The sequence below is a fragment of the Metopolophium dirhodum genome, chromosome 8 (genome assembly GCF_019925205.1).
Source record: "Metopolophium dirhodum isolate CAU chromosome 8, ASM1992520v1, whole genome shotgun sequence".
NCBI lineage: Eukaryota > Metazoa > Arthropoda > Insecta > Hemiptera > Aphididae > Metopolophium > Metopolophium dirhodum.
Genome location: NC_083567.1, coordinates 31991358 through 31999730, shown reverse-complemented (window position 1 = coordinate 31999730; position 8373 = coordinate 31991358).

Genomic DNA, 8373 nt, shown 5'->3' with positions numbered 1-8373 from the left:
TTTTTCATTTTTACTATATGCATATTTTTGTGATTTTCGCGAATATTGTAAAATTTGAACTTATAAGTTATATAAAAATCCATGATTATATTTTAAATTATAATAGATTTTACGTGGGATATAGTGTTGAATTTTCAAGCATTTATATCTCTATTTATAGCACAAACAGAGCAGAATATTGTCTATAAAATGATAATATTTTTAACAAAAATCATAATTGATTTTGTCAAAATCTGTTAAAATTGTTTTTTGTTTATTTTAGTTATTTTGAAAAGTAGTAGGAATATTTCATTTTCCATTTTTCTCCCAAAAACCACCTCCAAAGTTGAAAATCAAAGCATTTTTACTGATTAAAAAAGCTATGAATGTGAATAAATTACTGTTTTTCCAGATTCTTTATTAATATGTTTGGAATTTTTACCAACTGGTTACAAATGCTACTAGGAACCACTCCCAAAGTTGAGGATTAAAGCATTTTCGAACATCCAATAATAAAAACACACACGTCATATAGATTTTATAAACATTATACATTCATCTTTTACCACAAAATCTAAAATTTGTTTCATCTTAAGACTTAAATAGTTTGATTAAATTTTACAAGACAATTTACATAAAAAAATTAAAAATAATAAACATTGCATTGATTATACTGATCTTAAAATCAACCCATGTGTTATACATATTATATATTATGGATATAATAAATATGTCGGGAATGGGTTCACGTTTTTTTCAGAATGGATGTGCAACATCTATTATCACTATGCAAATACATACACAATATAAGCGAAACAACACTCATTGAATTTCTTGCTGTGTAGCCAAATTATTAAATGTGTATCAATCAAACCTAATACTTCAATATTTACTGAGGAGGTATTATTTTTAAAATTTGTATTATACATTTACAAAGTTATATCTATAGGCAGTCTTGTTAAGAATACTTTTCAAATGTATTCAGAATACTTGGTGTACTTTGTATTCAAATACTTTCTTTGAAAAGTATTTAAATATAAATACAAATACCTTTTAAAAGTATTCAATATACTTTATTTTTAAATCAATAAATGAATAATTAATAATCAATAATTCAATCAGTTCAATGACTAGTCGACTAAAACCACTACTACCCACGCCATGAAGTACTATTATTGAATAGTTTCTTTAATCAACCAAACCAAGCCTCTCATGTATCCCTCCATCTATTTTGATTATTGTAAAAAAAATTAATACAGATTGTAAAAATTAAAATAAATATGAAAAAAAAAGTTCAATAACATTAATACCAATATCTTATATACAAAATATTAGCTACTACCACAGTACCACCCATTAAATAAGAAGAAAGACTATTTAAAGATTCAAGATAAATGCCAATCCAACCAGTGGTGGTCAGTGTCTTGTATGCCATGGTATAATATGGGAGTGAGGAGCCAACAGGGGTTTCAGTGTTCAGTCATTATGTTATCTGCTTGTATTTTTGCGAAACCTTATTTATAAATGATCAAAGATTAGAACCGATTTAAAATAATATTTTAGAATCAACATTTAAAATAGTACATTCCGAGTTATCAGTAATTTGAATTTGGAGTAGACCACGAGTATGAAAAAAAGTATTTAGTATTCTAGAATAAAAATACAAATAAAAAGTATTTTTTAAGTGTTTAAAATACATTGGTCAAAAAGTATTTGAAAAGTATTTGAAATACAAAAAAAGGAATTTAAATATAAGTATTCGAATACTTAACAAGACTGTCTATAGGTCATAATTCATAATTGATAGCTAAAAGTACTTGTATAGATGTACAATTATTGTACAAATTACAAAGTATAAAAAGTATATATATTATTAATACTTTAATGGGTAAATTATAAAATTACTAATTAACCATGTTCTAACCTTATTCAATTATAACTAAAATGATTATTATTTATTTAGTGTTTATTCTGTTTGATAGTTATGTTCTAGTTGTGATTTGTGTTATAGGTACACTTGTAAATAATTATCGATGACACCTAGGTAATTTTAATTTATACTGATAAACATTTATAATTTACTAATTCATACTATACATTTTATCAAATTTTAAATTTTGACCTCTTGAGTGCACCAACTAGATTAACTTTCCTATCAAACAAGATACTGTTGAAGAAAATCGAAGCAGTTTTACTGCCCCAAACCTTGATGACAGACACAAAAAATAAATAAATAAATAAATAAAAAAAAAACACATCATTGTAAAATCAATACATTTATCGTTCCACTCAGATTCTAAAATTAAGTTCATAAATGCATAATATGGATTGTGATGGATGGCAAAAGGATTTTTTTTTAAAACTGAAACATTTTTATATTTTGTAATTGGTAAAATTTTCAAACTAATTTTAACAGTTACAATAAAAAATTAAAAACGTCAAGAACAGTTTAAGTTTTTCTATTATGATATCAAATGTTCTTATGTTAGTAATTCCGACTATTTAATGTTAGACAAAACGTCTAAAATTAGTTGAATATCAGTTAAAATAATATTTTTTTTAAATAAATACCTAAAAATAAATATTTATATTGATAACTTATACAGTATAATATAATATATATTATAATATTAGGTACCTATACATTATTTTATGAGCGTATAATTTTTGTTATTCAAGGGAAACTAGCAAAAGGTATACATCTCGACAATTATTACATTAAAAGTAATATATTACAAACTTAATTAATGGTATAAATAAAATAATTTATTATGATGTATATAATATATTTAGCTATCTAAATTTAATTAATAATTTCATGGTTGTTTTATATTTTGAAATATTCGTTCATATTTTTTTCCGTGCAACATTTGTTTTTTCTTTGGATACTAACAAGTTTATCAGTAGAAGGGTAAATAATTCAAGTTGCGTGTTTAAATTGCATGAGTGCAGCCTGTTAGAATATAACTTAACACGCACGTATTAAAAAAATACATGGTAACAAACCCGCCAAAATGTATTTTGATTAACAATCACCCAAAATTTCCAAAAATATACACTATATTTATCTACTTCATTTATTTGATAACACTGAACGATGATAATTTATAAAGTGATATCATACATACCAACTCAATGATTTATACAATCCCAACAAATATTATCGTAGGATAACAAATATCCAAAACACTAAACAATGTATTATTTTTAACATTTGCCACTTAACTACATGGTCACATTGAACAGTTAAATAGCCAAAACATTATTATTTGTTTTTTCATCCTGCATGTGAGACAGCAATACAGCGTGACTTAGAAAAAAAAACTGCAATCTCAGTTTTAGTTAATAGACATTTAACATTTGTGCTTTTTTCGGAGGTGGGATATTTTAAATTAACATTAAATCTTCATTAATTGTTATTCAAATATAAATACCTACTTGATATTATTTAAAACTCTTTTAATCAACCTTATTTTAAAATTAAATTAAATTATTTAGAAATCATCCGATTTCACGATATGTTGTATCCATCTTATACAAATGTACAAGTGTACAACATACCACATTTGTGTTCAGCAGTTCCAATTTTGTGTAGTTACCTTTAAAAATAGAGTGAATTGGCCTATTATCAAACTTAGACGTAAGAATATTATCTGTTTTCGCATAGGTTTTCCGATATTTTAATTTTTAATCAAGTTATGAGTACCTAGATATGTAAAATAAAAAAGGTGGGTAAGTGGATGTCACACTGCTGTACAGTAGGTTACAAGTGGGTCACTGTAATGGATGGTGTTAAATTTGAATTCAATGATATAGTATCATTGTATAAGAAAAACAATTCTGAGCGAAAACGGTCAGTCAGCCTATGATATTACCAAGTATATTTGATGATATTATTGTGAATAAAGTAATTTATATATTTACTTATTTACGTGGAACCTTGTTTTAAATTTTCAATCCTTAGCTACAAAAGTTGAACATTTTATAAATTGTCTACTACAAAATAATTATTAAATTTGAAATTTGATAAATTTTGTCGAAATTTAAACTTTAAATGCTCATAAAAAAAAATTGTGCCTATATATTTTCAATATTTTTCAACTGCTATTGTAATAATATATCATAGCCTTGCATAAAAGTTTCACGATTTTCTACCAAACAAATAAAATTTTATTGATATTTATAGAAAAAAAACTAAAAAAATTGAGAACCGACAATGTCCGTAAACCGCTCAAAAAGAGTCAAATTATTTTCAAAATTTTATCGTGTATAGAAAATGCTAATATAAACATTCAGTGAAATTTTCAAGTATTTACAGTCATACGTTTTTTAATTACAACAAAATAAGAAAATCGTTACACGAAAATCAAATGAATATAAATGTTGTAAAAATATGAATTTTAAACGCTCACAAAAATTTAATTTGACTCTCTTGTAGACATATTTTTTTTGATAAAGGTAGATAAACTTATGGATAATCTTGTATTACATTTTCAAATCTTAGATTGACAAAGAAAAATTTATATGAATTCTCAACAAAAATAATTTGCTAATTTTCGTGATTTTTTCGTATTTTGTCAATATTTGAACTTTAAATGCTTATAAATAAAAACTGTGACTAAGGATTTTTAATATTTTTCAAATGTCATTGTAACAATAGAGTAGGAGCCTTGTATTAAATTCTCAAGCTTTTTTACCCAACAAATAGAAAAAAAAACTAAAAAAAATGGAAACTGAAAATGTCCGTAAATAGCTCAAAATAAATCAAAATATTTGGAAAATATTATGGTGTATAGAAAATGCTAATATAAACATTCAGTCAAAATTTCATGTACCTACGGTCATTTGTTACAGCAAAAACCAAAATCGATTTTCTCGAAAGATTTTGCGTAAAAATTCCCGTTTTTCCTTAATTTTTCTTTTGTTTTTCATGTCGCTTTTGAAAACGTCTGGGAAATTTATACTTTTGACCCCCAAAGTACCAACTAGATTCACTTTCCTATAAGAAAAGTTACTGTTGAAGAAAATCCAAGCACTTTTACTGTCCTAAAAGGTGATGACAGTCACAAAAAAAAATTTAAAAAAATAAAAAAAAAACACACATCATTGTAAAATCAATACATATCGCTTCGCTCAGAATCTAATATATATAAAAATTCTCAAAACTTACTTAAAAATAGTAGAAACCTGAGAACAAATCTGGAACACAGATAATATTTTCCTTTTTAAGTTTAATAATTATGACAGTTCACTGAATTATTAAAGGTTACTACAACTATACACAATATTGGAACAACTGAAAACAAATGTGCCCTGTTATATGTTTGTAATACGAAGATAACATATTATGCGGGTGTGGGCTTGTGGCATAACAGTAATAAATGTAGTAAAAAAAAATTTGAAAAAGCAAACCATGCTTTAAAAGAAAAAAACATTTACACACATTTTGGCATATCATTAAATATTAATTTAAATTCAATTTTGATTGGAAAATAACAGAATAATACATGAATATTTTCTTATTATAAAATTAACTATTAATTCGATATATCATCTAAATCACATTAACGATATTTTTTCGGTATTGTTTTTTTTTTTATTTTAATAATAATTATTAATTACGAATACAACTTGAATTTATAAAAAAAAGTAATTGATAACTAAAATCTGAGCTAGAAGAGTAATTTGTATTTTATATGTAATAGTCACAATATTACATATTTATATCATCAACTGGATGTATCGGAACCTTGCACAGTTGCACTAATGCACTTAGGAGCATACTGTATACTTATATCAAAACCTATTTCATATTTATAGATATTATTTTGTAAGTCATTTCAAACATGCTAAACAAAATATAACTATGACGGATAATTGACTTAATATTTATAGTTTAAATAAATTGTAATAAATATAGTTTTATACATTTGTTTGCTCTATTATTGTTTTCTGATATACATACACACATACATACGTCATACATACATACATACATACATACATACATAGTCGTTGCATACAAACATAGTACATACATACAAATAGACATATTTCATTTGAATTTTTTACAGATACATAAAAATGTTCACTGCCAAGTTCCAGTATTTTTGCACTCGATAAGTTATAAGTACATATAACTTATAAGACTTATTAAAAAAATACATAAAATTATTTGTCTGTCTTTACAAATGGTTATTGGTTTTGGCAACTATAAGCTAACCATTTTACTAGTAGATATGTTTTCCAATTTTATTTCCTATACGAATGAGTGATTTATAGGTTTACAAAACTTGTTTAATTTATATTCTTTTTTTACAAAGTAAATTAAAAATACTTGTATGAATATGTTTAAGATAAACATCAAAAAGAAGAAAACTATAGGTATAATCACTGTGCTGTATTAGGAGTCGAGTGTACCTCGACATTCAGTAAGTACTAAGTCACTGTTACGACTTACGGATATATTAAAATTTAATTGAATGATAAATTATTGTATATTTGTATACGAAAAACGATTCTGAGAGGAAACGGTCAACCTATTATCATATAATGATAAGAATACAATAATACATATTGTCCAGTGCTATTAATAATAAAAGTAATTTATTTTACTATTTATAGTAATATGGTGTGCCGTGCAGTAGCGTATCTAGGATTTTTTAAGGGTGGGGGGGGGATATAACATTTTTAATAGACATTCAGTATACACATATTATATTCATATTATTATAAACATGTTATATTGTATATAAAATTTGGTTTTCGGGGAGGGGGAGGGGGCAATAAAGAAATCCTGAAGTTTAGCCTATTTAAAAATTATTTTAATTTCTTTTTTTATTACTCATATTTTACAATCAGTGGTGCAATTATCGGGAGTGTTGGGCGTGAAATTCACAGGGGCCCCCGGTTTTTGGGGGCCCCGAGATCTCATATCTGATATTACTACTATAATATGTAATATACAAAATAATATAATAATAATTAAATATTTCTACAATTAATATAATATAATTTATATATATATATTATAAAATAGAAGCCCGTTTTTTGTATGTACGAGCATATCTCGAAAAGAACTCTGCAACTCTGCAACTCAACTTTGAGTGAGTCCCTGAATGGTTTAGATTCACAATTAGACCCAGTTGCTTCAACCCGGAGAGGTGCTCAAACAGGTATTTTGAGATTTACGATAGAAATTGTTGTTTATATAAATGGTTGCTATTGGTTATAGGAGAAATAATAAGTAAAAATTAGTACCTATTTTAAATGTTTGCCATTAGTTACCCTGGCAGACGAGGTAAAAGTAAAATAAATTGTCCATCTTGGTCGATTTAGTTCGCAAAGCTACCCAAATTTATCTGTGAATACCTAGGTAGGTACACCAAAACCAAGATACACTTATATAATCTAAATTTTGTATTTTTTCATTTTTTTGGCGGGCGAAACCGGGTTATAGGTACAACTAAAATTAGATGTTGGTTTATCCGAAGTTAATAGCCTCAAAAAATGACCGTGTTCAATAAAAATTATTTCAATAGATTATAACTTGAAACTTGGAAGGTGTGCATAGCTTGATTTTTCAACTCATATAGGCTGCTAGATAGGTTAGGTTAGGTTAAGTTAGGTTAGGTAAAAGGTAGCTCACACATTATTTTTTTTATTATACGAAAAAAGAAATTTTTTTGTCAATCTAAATGGTTGCAATTCGTTACATATTATATTAATATTATAATTAGATGAAATATGGTATATACATTTTGTTCAAATATATTTATTAAAAACTAGCTGATCCCGCTGGCACTTCGTTGCCCGTTAAATGTACCAATTCTATATGACTCAAACTTGGTTCAATTCGTTATTTAATATTCGGTGTATGGTGTATATGTCTAATCTACACACAAACATTCATTTTTATCTATACTAATAATATATAAAATGATAGCGTTTGTTTGTATGTTCAGGATAAACTCTGAAACTACTGAACCGATTTCGAAAATTATTTCACCAATACAAAGCCACATTCTTTGTGAGTGACGAGTGTCATAGGCTAATTTAAAAAGGGAAGTGATCACCACCGGTAGGTGCTCAAACAGGAATTTTGAGATTTACGTTAGAAATTTTTGTTTTTTAATGGTTGCTATGGGTTATATATTATATAGATAAAAATAATTGTATAGACCTTGTTGTTGTTTTTGGCCATGTCACCAGATGTGCACTTCTAAGACCATAACTCCGGAACCACTTATCTCACAGCGTACAAACTTCACAGAAACCATCTAAATATCAATCTTAATATGTCCTGAAATTTTTATCGAAATCGGTTAGGTGGATCTTGAGTTATAAAATTTATTCAAAATGTACACTTATTTTTATATATATAGATACAAATCT